Source organism: Callorhinus ursinus, unplaced genomic scaffold (assembly GCF_003265705.2).
Source record: "Callorhinus ursinus isolate GAN/ISIS: 27379988/994484 unplaced genomic scaffold, GSC_fseal_2.0 scaffold10, whole genome shotgun sequence".
In the NCBI taxonomy this organism is placed as follows: Eukaryota; Metazoa; Chordata; class Mammalia; order Carnivora; family Otariidae; genus Callorhinus; species Callorhinus ursinus.
Genome location: NW_027397072.1, coordinates 78463606 through 78481127, shown reverse-complemented (window position 1 = coordinate 78481127; position 17522 = coordinate 78463606). Strand labels below are relative to the sequence as shown.

The 17522-nt window shown below is 46.0% G+C and overlaps 1 protein-coding gene across 5 annotated transcripts in view; it reads left to right on the top strand.

Moving 5' to 3' along the window:
* The first annotated feature begins 14611 nt into the window (after window positions 1-14611).
* The window catches only part of MGAT4A (alpha-1,3-mannosyl-glycoprotein 4-beta-N-acetylglucosaminyltransferase A), a 124631-nt gene continuing 121720 nt past the window's right edge, over window positions 14612-17522 (top strand). For 3 of the 5 annotated variants that reach the window (XM_025868976.2, XM_073897849.1, XM_025868975.2), the window contains exon 1: window positions 14612-14751. The gene's annotated coding sequence lies outside the window, so the exon portion shown is untranslated. Of the gene's footprint in view, window positions 14752-16131; window positions 16449-17522 lie in introns of those variants that run through there. The other 2 variants (XM_073897848.1, XM_073897847.1) reach the window with 2 other exon arrangements.

Genomic DNA, 17522 nt, shown 5'->3' with positions numbered 1-17522 from the left:
AAATTCAAACCCAGGAAGGGTGCAGAGCAGCAAAGCGCTGTGCACAGTAGCACAGAAGGAATTTCAGTGGTACCCCAGGCTGCTGGGAGAGGGGAGAAATCCAGACTGAGGACTATCCGGTTGGGAGGTCGAGGGTCCTGGGGTAAAGTGGCTATTGCGCGAGCATAAAGGTACATAAGATACAACTGGAACTCTCTTAGCAGCCCCGCCCCCAACCCCCGCCCACCGCCACCACACTTATGGGCTCTCCACCACGATGGTTTCCATACTTGCCGTATCTATGTATACCTTTTCCCTCGTATGACGTTAGAATTGTATTTTACACACTGACTGTAAGTTGCTTTCATAAACAACATAACGTGACCACCACAGTGTCTGGGCAGGGCTGGGCTAGGGCAGAACTTGAGGATCCAGGAGCTGCAGGGGCCTCGGGTGCAAAGCATGGCGGGAGAAGCTACCCTCTGGGCCTGGAAGGGGCCACTTCCTGCCCTGGGGTGTGGCTTCCCCAGCCCCTCCCTGCCAGAGCACTCTTTATTCATCCTTCGTCCCATCTCAAAGGGTGAATGCTCCTGGAGAGGACACTACTGAACTTCACAGACGCTCAACCAGTCAGGAAAATATGAGAACCGAAGATGAGAAAATGTGTCCAGTCTTCAGCAATACTCTCTGTGGCTGCTCCTGACTTTTCCCCCATGTCCACCAGGCCCCTGATCCCATTCCCCCGTCTGCTTTCTGCTGGCCCTTAACACAATAGCAAATCTAGGAGGCCTCGGGTGTCAGGTAGCTCCCCCAGGACCTCCAATCAGAATGGGAAAGAATGTAGACAATAGATCCTCATGACATCCCTGCAAAGTAGCCAATGTCATAATTATTTCAGAGGTGTGAAAACTGGGCTTCTAAGTGTTAAGGATAAGGAGGCCTAATTACTTGATATGTTAATATAATATGCATATATATATAATATATAACATCTATACTAATATGTAATATAATATATAACATATAACATATATAATATATATAATATATAATATATAACATCTATACTAATAATATATAACATCTATACTAATTATATAATAATAATATATAACATCTATAATATGTGACATAATAATATATAATATATAATTATATATATTATATATAACATATATATATATAACATCTATACTAATATGCAGCACATACATCATTAAAATATATATCATAGGGGCACCTGGGTGGCTCAGTTGGTTGGGCGTCTGACTTGATTTTGGCTCAGGTTCTGATCTCAGGGTCGCAGGGTCTGTCAGCATCAGGCTCCACACTCAGTACGGAGTCCGCTTATCCCTCTCCCTCCCCCCATTCACACTCTCTCCCTCTCTCAAATGAATAAATAAAATCTTTTAAAAATATATATATCATATATTCATATATAACACATTTATTGGGGAATGGAAATTCTGGGATTCAAACTAAGTCTGAGGATCAGATCCATTGGTTCACATTAAGATATTATTAACTAAGAAGATTTTGCAGGGGTTGGCAGCCAAGATCCGCAGTTCAGCTATGGCTAGAAAATGTGTCTTCCTTGGTCCACCTGCTACTTTAAAATAGGGAAAATTACCATTAGAATCAGAATTTCAGTTTCTTCTGAAAAAGCAGATCTGGCTCCTCTGGGCCTCTGTCCCCAGGAGGAGACAACTGGCTGGAGCTGTGTAGCAGCTGGGTGACCGAGCGGGAAACGTTCCCTCCCAGCCCTGGTCACTGGCTGTGAGGACCTGTCTGGACCCACAGGCCTGGGCCAGCCTCTTGGTGTAACACAGTGTCCTTTCCAGGGGCATTTCCTCTTAAAAAAAAAAAAAAAAAACCCCAACCGAAAAGCTTTATTATAGAATAATTTGACAAATATATTGTATATATTAAAAGTGTACAGCATGATTCGATGAACTTATGTATTGTAGAATGATTACCAAGATCTAGATAATTATCAAAGAGAAAATCCTTACACTTAGGTGATAAGTCATTACAAAGTACTAACGTTCAGGCAGCGGAGAATCACCAAGAAAAATATTTTTTGTCTGGGGTTGTCCCACTATCCCTAAAATGAAGCTCATATAAATAACTTCCAATTCTGCATACTCTCAAAATCAAGCTGGACACCTGTTACATTTTTTATGTAAAAAAGTGGGCCGTTTGTGTGTTTGTTTTGACCTCTTACCTCTGTTTTTGTGTTTTTTTTTTTTTTTTTTTTTTTTTGCTGAGGTGTAATTGACACATAACACTGTATCAGTTTCAGGGATACAGCAGAAAGATCCCCTATTTGAACACATTGTGAAATGATCACTACAACAACTCCAGTTAGCATCCATCACCATACATCATCAGAAAAAAAATTTTTTTCTTGTCACAAGGACGAACAGCGTTTTGTATTTTCCTGAAGTCATTTACTTTAATCATACAAATAGAGCGGCCTCAAAACGTCACGCATCTCCAAGCAGAACACGGAAGACGATCATTGATTGGATCATCATGACTTCGCCCTTGCCTCGCCTGCTTACGAGATTTAACACCACCCCAAAAGCTCTAACAGTTTTGGGAGAGGCCGTTATTCTGCAAAATGTGCTTTCTGTTTCTTGGCCTTATGTATAGGGCCATTTAGGGAGCAGCCGTGTTTGCACAGTGAGTTCTTCTGTGGAAAGTTGTTTTTGTGAGAGACACTCATTTAGTGTTTTCACATTACTGTGTCCCTGTTGGCAGCAGAATGAAAGGCCAATTAAAGGTAAAAGTTACTAACTGCCACTCATACGGTGGGAGCCTCCATGTTAAGAAGAAATGGGCCTGTACCAACACTGCGCAGCTCCGGTCACTGGTCCAGACCACATGTGTGCTCTCTGCAGGATTCCAGAAGCTTCTGCTCAAGTTATTTCCTTCTTCCCTAGTTGATCAAGGGGAGATCCATGCTCTTCCTTTGCATGTGTCTCCTGTAATTATTCACTCACGTGTGGGTCAATTAATGAATTTTTTTTCAATTAATGAATTTTAAAACATTCATTAAGCACTTGTGTGCCAGGCCTCATCTGCATCCACCCTTTTTTCTGGGCATAGATAGTGTAAAACCCTGGGTGGGGGTGAGGGGGTGGGTGGAGATGGGGAGAAATTAGGAAATCACTTGTGCCAAATGGCTGACAGGAACACACAACCTCAGGAGCTCTCTCAGGAAAAAGCCTGGGGACAGGTTGGTGTCGCTCACCCTCATCCTGAACTGGGTTCCTGTGTAGCCTTGCCCAGCTGCTTCCTTCCTCCCTCACCACACCTCCCTCCCCTGTCTCCACCACCTCCAGCTCCTTTGGGTGCAGTAGGAAGACTCAGGACATTGAGTTCCGGACTTAGGTGACCCTAAGCTGGTCATGTGACCTTGGCCAAGCCACCCTGCTGCTCTGGATGGGGGTTTCTTTCTTTCTTTCTTTCTTTCTTTCTTTCTTTCTTTCTTTCTTTCTTTCTTTCTTTCTTTCTTTCTTTCTTTCTTTCTTTCATCAGAGAGAGAGAACAAGCAGGAAGAGTGGCAGACAGAGGGAGAAGCAGGGAGCCCAATGCGGGACTCGATCCCAGGACCCTGGGATCATGACCTAAGCCAAAGGCAGAGGCTTAACTAGGTGAGCCACCCAGGTGTCCCTCTTTTTTTTTTTTTTTTAAGATTTATTTATTTTAGAGAGACAGCAAGCAAGTGGGGGGAGGGGCAGAGGGAGAGAGAGAATCCTGAGGAGACTCCCTGCTGAGCTGGATGCTGGGCTCCAATCCGGGACCCTGAGATCACAACCTAAGCCAAAATCAAGAGTCAGATGCTTAACCGACCTAGCCACCCAGGAACCCCAGATGGTGGTTTCCTTTTATGTGAAGAAAACACTTGACCAGAGGGACTTTAGGGTTCCTCCTCACTCCTAGGGTCCTCAACTCTAGGCTTAGGATGTTGGCAGATTTTTCAGCTTCCCTACATAACTCTTGGCCCTGAAACAGGGATGATGAACTTAGCCCAAGTCACTCTCTAAAATGAGTCAGTCTCAAAATAGTATTTGAAAGCTTTCTATGATTGTGTTTAGTTTCTGTAAAGTTCCTAGGACTCCTTTTATACCTTTGCAGTGGTTGGGGGAGGCCAGCATCCCAACTAAAGGCACAGACTCGAGCAGGACACCTGGGCTGAATCCCAGCTCAGTGACTTCTAGTTGCATGAATTTACACGAGTTGTTTAATGTCTCTTGCCTCAGTTTCCTTGGGTGTGAAACAGGGAAAAATTAGAGTTTCAACCTTTTAGAGCTGTCGTGGAGATTAAATTAATTAATATGTTGAGAGTTCTTAGTGTGATGCCTGGCAGAGGGTAAATGTTCTGGGAATGCTAGCCATATTTATGATTACTTCATTCTTATTTGCAATTATAGAAAAATAGCAGAGACATAAGGAATGATTAGGAATCCTAAGCTGGCAAATCTAAAAGGGAATGCTCTATAGGATGTAGCCAGTTATGAGATTATGATTTATCAATTAGATTGCCTTTTTCTTCATCTTCAAATGTTTCTGATCGTAACAAGAAAACCAGAAAGGCTTCTCTCCACCCTGTAAAGCGTAGCTCACACTCACTGCCTTCACTTCCTGACCACCCACTTATCCTGGGCAAATGGCCTTGGAGCCTCTCGCTAACACAGCTCCCTGAAATGGTTCTTGTGAAGGTGGCCAGTGACCCAGCAGGTAAACCCTCATGACCAGGTAAACCCCATGGCTTCTGCTCACAGCCATCCCTCTCCATCTTGCTGGCATCACCTCTGTCTCCTAAGGTCTGATGTTCATTTCCCACTCCTGCCAAAGAGCTTCATATCTATATCTCTTAATAGCTCCGATTCAGCAGAGCCAGAATTCAAGTCATCTCCATCACTAGTTTGGTTGGGGATGCTACTATCAGCCCCATCACTAGGCTCAAAATCTCCATGCCACTTTTACCACCTCTTCTCTCTTGCTCTCTTGCTCTTGCCCAGAGGATCTCCCCTCCCTCTCCTCCACCCCACAGTGCAGGCTGCCACCAGGAGGATCAGGATCCATGTCCTGACCACAGCTCCCACCAGCCATTCTCAAAAACATCTGATGACTTCCCACAGTCCATACTCCTTAGGCTAGCCCCAAAACTTTCCCCCCATCTCCTCCCCCCCACCAACCAATCCCAAACACCAATCTTTCAGGACAACCTCATTTCTTGCTATACTCCTGCCCTTACCCCACACTCCAGACAAAATGAAGAACTGTGTTCAATTGTGTGTGTCACACAGTGCTCAGTGCCCAGAACACAGTAAGCCCTCAGTAAATATTTGTTGAACAGGAAAGAAATATGATATGTGGCCAAATAGCAAGTATGGCAAATGCTGAAATGAAGAAGAAGCTTCCTAAATATTTGTTCTTCTCTGCAGAGGCCAAGATGATGACTTTTCCTTTAGCACTGGAAGTTGCAGAAATTGGCACACATACTTTTCACTGCAAGGTTGAAGCTTTCATTTGAAAGGAGAAATTATTTCACATTGCTGGGCAGAGGAGACTTTCATAATTACAGAAACATTTGACAGACACTCAAGTGTAATATCCCTTTATAAAAGGGCAATGAAACAATAAATTATGAGAATCATAAGATGATTTGAGGGATCAGAGGATGAATTTTTTTTTTACTCTTATCAGATTTTTCTAATAAAAACTCAATTCTCATTTGAGGCAAGTTCCTTTGGGCACATTCCCAATACAATTCCAATTTATTTTTCCATTAGCTGGGAGCAGTTCTTACATTTTTTTCATTATAAGCCCACAGTGCCAAATCCACATCCTGCTAGAAGTTTGAGAGTCCAACTCCCTGGTACTTCTGAATATCATCTCTGTTACCTCTGAATGGCAACATAAATGTGGCCAGTTAGATAGGATTCAGGTTGGAAAATTAGAAGGCTGATGTAAAAAGAAAAAAAACACACACACACACAGGCAGTTCTAATGAATGCTAAAACGCAAGAGGATTTATCTGAGTGATCTCATGTTTTGGGTTTGTGGAAATTATGATCATCATGATCAGAAATAGATCATTTTTTGTCCTCTATATGATGGTTTTAGAATCTGTACATGAATAAGTCACACATTTATCCAACCCTAGCCTTCTTGGATCTCTGGATGCCTTGATGAGCTTCTGCAGCTTGGCCTCTCTACCTTTTCAACCCATGCCCAATTGTCTTAAATTCAAATTTCAAAATGGAAATAAGTATAATTACCTACTTTTTTCAACTAACGGGTGACAGGAGAATGGAATAGTGGAGCACATAATATAAACTGTGGATAATCTAAAATATGTCTTTGATTCCAGAATGTTTGAGGTTTTGTACTTGAATCTGCATATGTGATCTTGTAAGAGCTCAAGGTCCTTCACAAAAACAGTCAAGTCGTTTTTATGAAGACCAGGCAGCCTTCCTCAAACCCCTGGCCCTCTGCTCTGCCCCCCATAAAGAGTCGTGGGAGGCTAAGTTTTGTGAAGAGCAGGAATCAAGCCTTCAGCCTCCTGGACAAGTTCAAGTCTGACCATCTCTGTTCTGCCCACAGTAGGCTCTCCTGTCCTACAGTGGCTTGGCCTGACAGGCTGGTCCAGCACTGCCTCAGTCAAGCCTCCACTGCTCAGTCTGCTTCCCCATCAGGCTGCTGCTTCTTACCCTTTCATGGACTCGTTTCTTTTCTCTCTGCTTTCCTCTCTACCTCTGGCTTCCTCTTTGCTCGTGGCTTCTGTCTACTCCATCCTCTGTCATTCTGCTTCTGCCCTGATGCTGCATGTCTTTGTTTCAAAGCCCTTCAGAGAAGAGATTTGATGAGTTCTGTTGGTCTCCATCCAGTTTAAATACAGGACGGGGTCCAAGTGTTAGGGCCCTGTATCCTGGGACACCAGCTCGTCGGTTAATGGCTAGCCATCTTTGAGTCAGCCAACACATTGTTGTGAGTCAGAACTTTTGATTATGTATGTATCTGTCTGTCTGTATATCTATGTATCACCAGATAAACTAGGAAAAGGATTACTCAATATATTTAACTTGTTTGCTGCACAAAGCATTAGGTAACATGGAGTCTTTATGAGAACGGACAGGAACAAAAGGTTCTCTGCCATGAAAGGATGTGGCAGTTATTCAGGTGGTGAAAGAAGTCAACATCTGAGAAAAAGCCAGGCCGGCTGGCTGGACGATGGCACAAGGCAATGAACCAGCCCTGGGGGCCCAGAGGAAAAGGAACAGGGTCCAGCTTGTACCAGACTTGAGTTCCTCTAGAAGGAGGCCTCCTAACTCAACTGTGTACCTGTTCGAGCTGTTCTCTTGCCCCCTAGCCTGGGAAGCACTTGCTGACACCCCTCTTACCTCCAGGGTATGAGTGGAACCTTGCTCCCCCATCCCCTTCCCATACAGAACCAGAGGCTGGTCACTCTTACAGTGTGTACCCTCAATAAGCATTTGTTAAGGACACAAAACAAATGGCTGTCCAAAAACTTTGTAGAGAATTTTTTAAAAATTAGTTTTACAAAGCACTCTGTGGTGATTGCCTTGGAATGTCTTACTGGTACTTCTGTGCACCAAGATTTTGTAGTCAGAAGACATTCTCGATTGCTTACAGTGTTTCTACCTCCCCAAAGTCCTCATAATGAGCATGACTTGAACATGTCTATTGAATGGAGTGTTCAGAATTCTGGAAGATTCTTTCCCACGGAAGAGATGCCTTAGTTGTCACGATAGTTCATTTCTGAAGTGATATTGCATTTTTGGTTGCATCTGACACACCAATATTAGAACGTTCATTTACTGAAGAGAAACTTTGCTCTCCATTCTCTTTCAGCATTTCATAAACCTTGTGATTTTGATCCAAGACCAATGTAAAATTTAAAGTAGGAAGCACAACCAAAGCAATGAGCAAATATTTACTAAGTGCCTCTAGCAGAGGTATGCAGATGGGCTGTATAGTAGCAGTTCAGTAAATGTCTGTTCGATAACCCCAAGACCCATTTTCTGAAATTCAGATAAAAATGCTACAGCAATTCTCTCGCTGGTGCCAATGACATGAGGATTCCTCTACCCTTGAATATTTTTTTGGTAACAGTGCTTTTCAATTCAGAAACCTACAGTGCTTTCCTCTTACCCGAGCCTGAGGCTGGAACTCTCCCTCACTTTCCTCCATAACCTGCCATATTTTCCCCAAAGCCTTTGTTCAGCCCCTCCTGCCCAGGTGCCATGAACGACCAGTGTGCGCTGCCCTCGTGTGTGTGTGTGTGTGTGTGTGTGTGTGTGTGTGTTTGTGTGTGTGTGTTCCTTCTCTTGTAATGCTTTTTTCCCTATACCTGCCCAATTCCTACACCTGTTCTTGAAGCCTTAGAGCAAGTGTGTCTTGTTCCACAAAATCCTCCCTCATTCCATCAAGGAACATTTGCAGAGTAGCTCCCACGGGCCCACCATACAATGCTTAGTAAGATGACCCCAGCCCTCAAGCAGCGTAACAGCTGAGTGAATGAGGCACAGAAGTCTGCGGACCATATCAGTGCGGCCCACCCTTTTTCACTTAACAAAACACGGAGAAAATGATAAGATTCTTCATGGCCCCCAGGCTGCTTGTAGCTGGAGGGTTCCAGCTGCCCCAGATCTGACCCAATCACTCCAAAGGCAGAGAGGGGCCAAAGCTTGCCCTTCCTCCAACTAACACCCAGCTTGGAAACTCAGGGTAATGCTACAGAGTGATGAATCTGCAGGTAGGAGTTGGCACAGGAGAGCCATGGGTCCCTCTCCCAGGCTCACAGGTAAGGAAGGGCTTCCCAGGGAAGTGGCAGCGAGCTGACTCTTGAAGGATGCTCGCTGGCCAAAGATGGTGGTGGAAGGGGGATGGGGAGTGGGTCGCCAGAGGCAACAGCCTGCACCCCTCTGTGGAAGGCAGGGAGTGGGATCAGGATGGCATGGCGTGGCTTGAGGGGCAGGGGACCGTGGCTCTAGGGGCAAGCGGACATGAGATGAGGAGAGCCGTGGGTGGTCTCCCAGCCAGACTGTGAACTCCTTGAGGGAGGAGACCGCATTTGATAATTCTGTGGCTTCTACACTGCTGATCAGGTAAGGGCTTAATACGGCCTCGTTTGACAGAAAAGTCTCCCTTTACTAGTGACAGTGTCTTGATGGCTGCCATGAGACATGTGAATGCTCTCTCATGAGAGCAGCATGGAGGTGAACTGTGTTTTCTAGAGTTTGGATAAACCCCACTGGAGCGGAAAGATCTGACAGGCTTACAGTTCTCCAGTCCCTCCTGTTTCCAGGACAAGCTCCTCATTTTGCTTTAAAGAATGCCTGACATGGCTTTTTATTCTGACACTGGGTTGGTTATCTACAATTGTCTCTAACCTCACACGTGCTGCCTTTGTGTCCTCTGCTCTGTGATGCTGGAGCTGGGAGTGAGCTAGCTGCAGTTCCCCAGGCTTCCTGGAGCTTTCTGTTAGTGTCTTTCTACAGCAGGCACTGGTTGGAGATCAGAAGGCAGAGAAAAGCGAGAAGCCTCCCGCTTCTGCCACCAACGTGTGGCCATTGCTGGAGGTTGTTGGCAACAGCTGCATGAGCTGGGGGGGTGATTACTGTCTCCAGCCCTCCAGGTGGAGGCAGCATGTTTTTAGGGTTCCAGAATCAATAGCAGTGGTTCTTCAATAATGCAGCAGTAGGTGCAAGTTCCAGGTGTCCACCCCGGGGGCATTAGCAACCCCTGAGCTTGGGTATCCATCCGGCTTTCTTTTTGCTCTTCACCCCCTTCTTTCTTCTTTCAACCCTTCCAACCCCTTTGCAACCAACCTCCTGTGTATTAATTCCTCTGTCCAAAATACCTAGAATCATTTCTTTTTTCTTTTTTTTTTTTAAGATTTTATTTATTCATTTGAGACACACAGAGAGAGAGAGCATGAGCAGGGAGAAAGGCAGAGGGAGAGGGAGAAGCAGGCTCCCCGCTGAGCCAGGAGCCCGATGCAGGGCTCGTTCTCAGGACCCTGGGATCATGACCTGAGCCGAAGGCAGACGCTTAACCATCTGAGCCACCCAGGTGCCCCTCTTTTTTTCTTTTCTGACTGGTGCCTGGTTGATACAGACCCCTGCTTGTAGGGTGGTGATCCGTCACTCTAAGAGAGGGTAAAGAAATACCGGTTGTTATGAAAAAGGTCAATGATTATGTCATCCAGCTATCCATAGCTCCAGATGGTCCAATATTGGGCAGTGATGGTCCTGGGTGTATTTTTCCAGTGAAGGTTTTTATCCTGTTTGAAAGGAATTGATAGAGTAGCACAGTTGAACTGCTGAAATTGGTTTTATGCATGGATGGATTTCAGATGCAGGGCTGTTGATCCAGCATCTTTTACAACTACCAAATTCACAGAGGAAGAAAAAGAAAAGAAAAAAAATCCCCAAAGCTCTGCAATTCCCTGGCGCACAATCCTCTTCCATCGTGGCTTCAGAGTACGCATCAAATATAATAAAACCAGTGAGTCAGCGTTAATGGTGTGGCTAAAAAGGGAGTGATCCCTCCATTCCTCCTAAACACCCTTGGCAGAGACTTTTTCCTGCCACGGGGCATTGGTGATTGTTCTAACAATGCCTGGAAGGGAGCCCTTTCCCGGTAAGATGGTAGGATTCTCTTTTGGGGTTTTCTTGAGCAATTTTAGCCATGTCTTGTACACATACACAAATGCCACTGACCACAGCACTTAAGTATGGTGAGGTCTCATAATTCCAAAATTACATAGCTGTCCAGGTTGACTTTTGTCTGCGTAATAGGGTAGGCCCATCTGCCCCAACAGTGTGAAGGCAAATGAAATGGGAAAGGCATCTTTCAAGGCTTCTCTCACATCAGGATAAGCAAAGGTGTGAGGAGGAAGTGTAAAAAATAAAAAAAATGAAAAAAATAAAAATCATTTAGCTCTCTGCTCTCCTTCATCTGGATGAACTTTAATGTCTACCTAGAGTTGAATATTAAATAGGTTGGTTCTATTTGAATTGTTTCGTTAATTTCTTGGTCCCAGTGTGCCCTGTCTGATTACACAACAGAAACAGTTGGGACACTGTGTCTGAAAACATGTAAGATTTTACTGCCCATCCTGGGCCTAGTTCCCCTGCAGCTTCTAGACTAAAAGTGATAGAGCACACTGTTTATCAAGTGAAATCAGAGGGTTCCTGCCATATCTACAGGAGCCAGGAAAGACCTCCTGGGGTGATTCCTCTTTAAGCCTTCATAATTGAAAGAAGATCTCATTTAAGTGAGTAGCCAACAAACCAGAATCACAACGTTTATTTATTTTTAAAAGATTTTATTTATTTATTTATTTGAGAGAGAGCGCTAGAGAGCACAAGGAGGGGGAGAGGGAGAGGGAGAAGCAGGCTTCCTGCCAAGCAGGGAGCCTGATGCGGGGCTCGATCCCGGGACCCTGGGATGGTGACCTGAGCCGAAGACAGATGCTTAACCGATTGAGCCACCCAGGCACCCCAGAATCACAACATTTGTAAACATTCATATATGCTGCAATTTGGTTGCTAATGCATAGGGGGGACTGGAGTTGAAGCGAACTACAGATCATTTGCTTGATTTCTTAGAAGTCGATTGCTGTAGGCATGGCCCCACCAACAACTCTGCACCATCCAAGCAATAAAGGGAAAAGATTAGCTGCTGTTTTGGACTCTGCTTTTAGCTCAGGTGTCACCTCCAGGAAGCCTTCTCTGCCCCTGAGAATCTCACTGATGGCCCCATCCTATCTTCTGTCCTAGTACCTTGAACTCGTGGCACTGTCTTGGGTTTTAATTCCTTACCCACCTCTCCCGCTAGTGTGTGAGTGTCCTGAGGTTAGATGCCGGCTGCCTCTGCCCCTCATAGGCACTCAGAAAATGTGGAAAGAACATAGCAGTTTTGTTGCGGACAGAATACAGATTGATGATGTTACAGGCAGAACTTCTTGCCGAAGCATTTCCCTTATTTCCACTGGCTCTGAACTAAAGGCCTGGAGAAGGCAAAAAGAAACTGCATGGTAGAGAAGGAACAAAAGGGAATCATCATGGAAAAGATAAGAAAAGAGGACTCAGGGGGCTTGGTATGACTGCTTTACTAAACAGATACCATAGATGTGATTGGAAAATCCAGGATCGTGTGCTCTGCAAAGTTAGGATGAATGAGCAACCAATTATGACCTATGCTTTAGAGGCCCATATTCCATGTCATTCCAGTTCTTAGGACAATGAACTGAAATCCAGATTTTCCTGAGCTAAAACATGAAGGGTTTGTGATGAGTTTAACTATAGGGCCAGATTTTTTCCAAAACCTGCCCTTCTGCTGACAGATGGAGAAGCAACACGTTATCAGAAAGGCCCCAAAAGGAAGGCAGTTGTTTTTTCTGCTTGCTTTCTGGCTTCTGCTGTAGGTTTTGCCACTAACCAGTGTCCAGGGGGAGTTCCTGCCATCTTCCTGAGAAAGCCCATTGAGTCTGCAATTGAAACTTGGCCTTCCAGGCTTTCCTTTCTCCTCTGACATACGCCTCTGCTTACAGAATGTTTGTGAATGCTTTCATCTCTGTCTCTTACTGAGAGGGAAAAAGATGGAGAAAGCGGAGAGGAACATATCTTTTTGATATTCATCCATTCAACAAAATTTTGTCCATTGCTGAAGGCTCAAGCAGAGAGGTAGTGTGGTGGAATTGATGTAGGAGCTCTGGAATCAAACAGACCTGGATGTGAATTCTGGTTCTGTCATTTACTAGCTGCCTAAATTACTATTTGCATCTGCTAAACTAATCTCTCAGGGCTTCCGTTTCTTCCTCTGTAAAATAGGAATAGTAGCTACCCGTGCTACTTGGTCTTTTGGCCAATCTTGGGGGCATGGCTCCGTGGTTTTCTCCATCCTCTGTCAAATGGCAGAGATTTCTCCATTTGCAAGAGGCAGTTTGCTTGTCTGTCACTAAGAACAATGTGTAATAAGGTCTAGGATTTTCCATTCCCAAAAGATATTTTAGTCAAGATGTATCAATCAGTGTCTCAAAGGTTGTGTCTCATAATGGTCTGTCTTTATTGCTTACATCTGGTCGTGAAATCTTGTTGCCAGGTTGCTACCAGGAAATGTCTTTGTCATAGAGCACAGGAAATCTGGTTCTCTGGCCCCAAAGCAGAGAGAAAAGTTGTCATTTGATGTCATGGCTGTCATGCCTAAGTTATGTTCATGGTTCTGGGTAGTGGATGAACCTTTTTGTCTGTTCCCCCTGAATCAAGGGAGGACCACGGGAGGAAGGAATCATGTATGTCTTCCTGGACCTTTAAAACAGCTCAACAGTCATGGAGAGTGATATCACCATGGAAAAGCTAAGAAACCCATGCATGTCATAGTTGATTATTAATTACTGCTATCGAGAGAAAAGAAAGGAATTTTGCTGGGGGGAAAAACTATTCTGATTGAGGTTTGCCTCTTAAGAGTTTTGAATTTTTGGATAACTGGTTTCTAAAAACCTATTTATTACTTCCGGAGCTTGGCGGGAAGAAGGGTGTCTCCTTGATCTTCGGCCCCCCTAGTTCCCTGTAAATATTAACTTGCAGGGTTGTTGTGAGGATTATTGTAATGGTTAAAATAACACATCTTTGGTGTGTATCCAAAAGATGATATGCCCAATGGTAGTTACTATTAACACAAGTTGTAGTACATAAACACTAAGCAAAAGAGAGGCGGATCACTCAGGCTTTCTATAGATGATTACCTATTTGGTTAACTTCAAACCTTTTGACATGGTGAAAGATTAGGACATGGGGCCCAGGAGAAAGGGGCAGGACACGCGATGAAGTGGTAAAATCAAAGGCTTTGGCACCCAAACGAGCTGCCCTTAAACCTTGTATTTCTTCTTCCTATGCTTAAGCTAGTCCTTCCTCCTGAGTCCCGGTATATTGGAGATAGCGATGCCTATCACTGGGGATGCCACGAAGGTCAGAGACAGTCGGTGAGGTGCCTGGAACTGCTGGACCTCGGAAGCTATTGTTGGATTAGAGTGGGACCTGCTCCTGGGACCTGCCCCTGGGACCTGTCGCCAGGAATGCTGCCCAGGCCGGACGACCGGGGAACGGGACCTGCAGCTGGGGCCAGGGGCTCCAGTTGAGGCAGCCCGGGGTGGTCGGGTCGCGCGCCCAGGCGGAGGCCGAGAGCTCCCTCGGGCCTTCCGTTGGCAGTCTGAGCTGCCTCTGCACTCGCCGAGGAGGATTAAAGCCAGATGTGGGGGGGGGGGGGAAGAGGGGCGGTGCGGAGACGCCGAGCTCTCGGAGCCTGGGACCGGAGACCAAGACGCAGCTCCAGACCTCGCCGTGACATTAAATGCAGCGGGGGGAGGAAAGGGATCGCAGGAGAGTTATATAGGCTGCGAGACGGCGCCCCTAAATGACAGCCCGGCAGGCCACTGAGGCGAGCGGCTGTGCCGCGCGGGGGCGCCCAGTGGAGGGCGCGCAGCACCGGCGGCCAATGGCTGGCGGGGTCGCGGGCGGGGCCGACGGGCGGGGCGGCCGCGGCGCTCCAGCGGCGGGGGCGGAGTCGCGCTGGGGAGGCGGGGCACTCGGCAGCAGCAGCGGCTGCAGCGGCGGCCACAGCAGCCTCGGCGGCGGCCGCGGCAGCACTGGCAACGCCAGCGGCGGGTGAGGGGCTCACGGCTCGCGGCGGCGGCGGCGGCGGCGGCGGCGTCGCGCGGGCGGCCTCGAGGTGGGGGCGCAGAGCGGCTGCGCGGAGGGGCGCGGGATGGAGGGGCGGTGCCGGCTGCTGGGCTCCGAGCCGCCGGGGTCGCGAAAGATCCACCTGCTGGTAACGGAGCCGCCCGCGCCGCGGCCCGCCCGGGAGCTCGCGCCTCCGGCTGCTGCGGGGCCGGATCGGGGCGCTGGCTGGGCCTCGGGGCGGGGCGCGGGCCGGGGCGCCCTGGCCGCGGGGTCAGTCCCGCGCCACCGCCGCCGCCGCTACAGCCCCTCGGTGCCGCGCGCTCTTGCGGTGGCCGGCAGGGCGCCTGGTGCGTTTCCCGGCGCTCCCCGGCGCAGCGGGGCTCGTCGACTTTGGGGCAAAGTGGAGGAAAGTGCGGGCTTAGGGGGTACTGGGGGGGGGAGGGAGAGTTGCCCGCGGGACCCGGCCGCCAGGGCCCACACCCGCCCCGGGGTTGGAGCCTTTACAGGGCCGGGGGCAGGTGAGGCGGGGGCCAGGAGGTCCGGGGCATGGAGGCAGGGGTGCTCCCAAAGAGGCGGAGGCGGCATGCAGCCCTCGTAGCGAATATTTCTACAAACTGAAGGTGTGAGGGTCGGGTGTGAAAGAGCACCCCCATCCCCCCAGGCCCCAGTTGTCCTGAAGGGGGAAGCTGCAAATGGGACCCTTAGGTTGGGTCCGGGTGATTGCACACAAAGTGTACCAGGTGACACCTCCGAGGCGTGTTTTACGAGCTGGCAGTCATACCACTTGCGCGCCCGCTTTTATTTCTCGCAGCGTGTGTTTCTCTTGAGCCCGTTCATTGCTTACAGTCCGAATTGCGAAATGTAAACCGACATAATGTATGTTTTTAATGCTTTCCATGGATTTTGCTGTTGTGCTTTTGCTGTCGGACGAGTTCTCGTGAAAGATAATGATAGCGTCGCTCGGTGGCATACAGAACCTAAATTTAGAATCAAATATTCGTTTTGTGGTTTATCTTTCTTTTTCTGAATGTTAAAAAAATAGTTTTATTAACAGGTTATCGTGGCATGGGTTTCTTTAGCCCGCACTTGTAAATCCAAAAACGTACTGGACGATGAAATTATGTAAACTGTATTAATGAAAGATATTAATCCTTTGATAAATTTAAAATAAATGAACATAATTACTGTGTATGAAGTTATATAGCTTACGTCATGGATTTCATGCTTGTGCCTTTCTTCAGGCACCTCTGTCCTGTCTGTGGGATAATGAGGGAATATGCCAAGTGTTCAGCAAAGCGTTCTCAGCCATAAAATGTATTGAATGTTTCAGAGAACACCTTAAATGAAGGTTTTTGTATCTAATAATAAAACAATAGGACTGAAGCCCTTAAAGGACAGTCAGTCTGAGGTCTAGAGTTGAAGTTCCATTTGTCTTTGGCAGGATGAAGAAGATGATTAGTAATTTTAGCCACCACCTTTTTTATTGTTAAAGATTCAAATATGTTAAGTGATAATCTCAGAGCATTAAGGTGTTGGATTCAAATTTTTGCAAATGTGGACACCGAAAAAAATGAGTCACTTTGTTTTTTGCCTTAGGAAGTCAGTCAATCCAGAGGGCCCTTGGCTGTCCAGTCTGTGACTGCCTCCTCGTTGAAGAACATGGAGATCATTAGTTTTGCTTTGGTCTGGAGTCTTCACTTGTACTGTGCAGTTAAACTTCATTAGTTTGGAAACCCTAATTAAAATGTATGACTACATTCTTACTGAGTAAAATGCTCTTACATTTCTCCTGCAGAATTGCAGGTCTTATTTGTTAGTAGAATTGATAAGTATCTTCTTCAGAGCTTAGTAGCTTCCTGGATCTAATTTTTAATATTTGGTATATTTTTCACATATTACTAATAGTATATCTGTAGTCTACTTTGATTTTAGAAGTCATTCACTTTTACTGTATTTATACGGAATTTTATCATGGGCTTTCTTTGTATTTAATAAAACTATTTTAAAATATCCTTTATGATTCCTTCTCTACTTCCCCGTAATAATTAATTGGACATTTACTCTAATAACCTGTATACTTTTAGGTCTTTCACTAGGAAAAAACCCTTCCTGAAGTAGGGTGCGGCTAAATATGTGGCAACAGAAAGTTATACACATTTTTATATAATGTCACACCAGGATTATAATTCTACATTATATAATTCACTGAGTTAGCACATCTATTTTTATAATCAGAACTCATTATTGGGTGCTTATTGGTATAAGACAATATATTAGGCACTTTTAAGAATTTAGTTCAAATTGTAGGATTTTGCCACAAAGATTTTAAAGTCTAAACCATCAATGTGAACGTGTTTGATGTTAACTTGTCTTAACTATAGAAAGTGAGTCACTTTGGTTGTAGAAAATAGTGATAACTTTTGAGAATATCTTTGGAGTTCTTTGTTTTCAGATAGTAAGAGGAAGCAAGGAAGTAGAGGGGTTCAGTGCTTCTAGAATATTATGCCGCAGTGAGAGCTGCTGGCCAAGGAGGGTTAAAAGGCATGCTTCGGTGTATGTGGGTGTGGGTGGGTGTGTGTGTGTGTGTGTGTGTGTGTGTGTGTGTGTGTGTGGTGGGGGAGGGGTGCTTAGCCAGAGGTTACAGGAAGTGAGAAATTTGTTTAAAGTCTTAGGTTTAAACTTAGAAATTTCCTATTAATTTTGCAGCTTATTTCATAATAGATCCATATTCGTTATAGAAGAGAACATTTTTGAAATTCACACACTGTTGGATAACGTTAATACCTCAGGAAGGTTCTCTAGACAGGGAGTGGCCCTAGC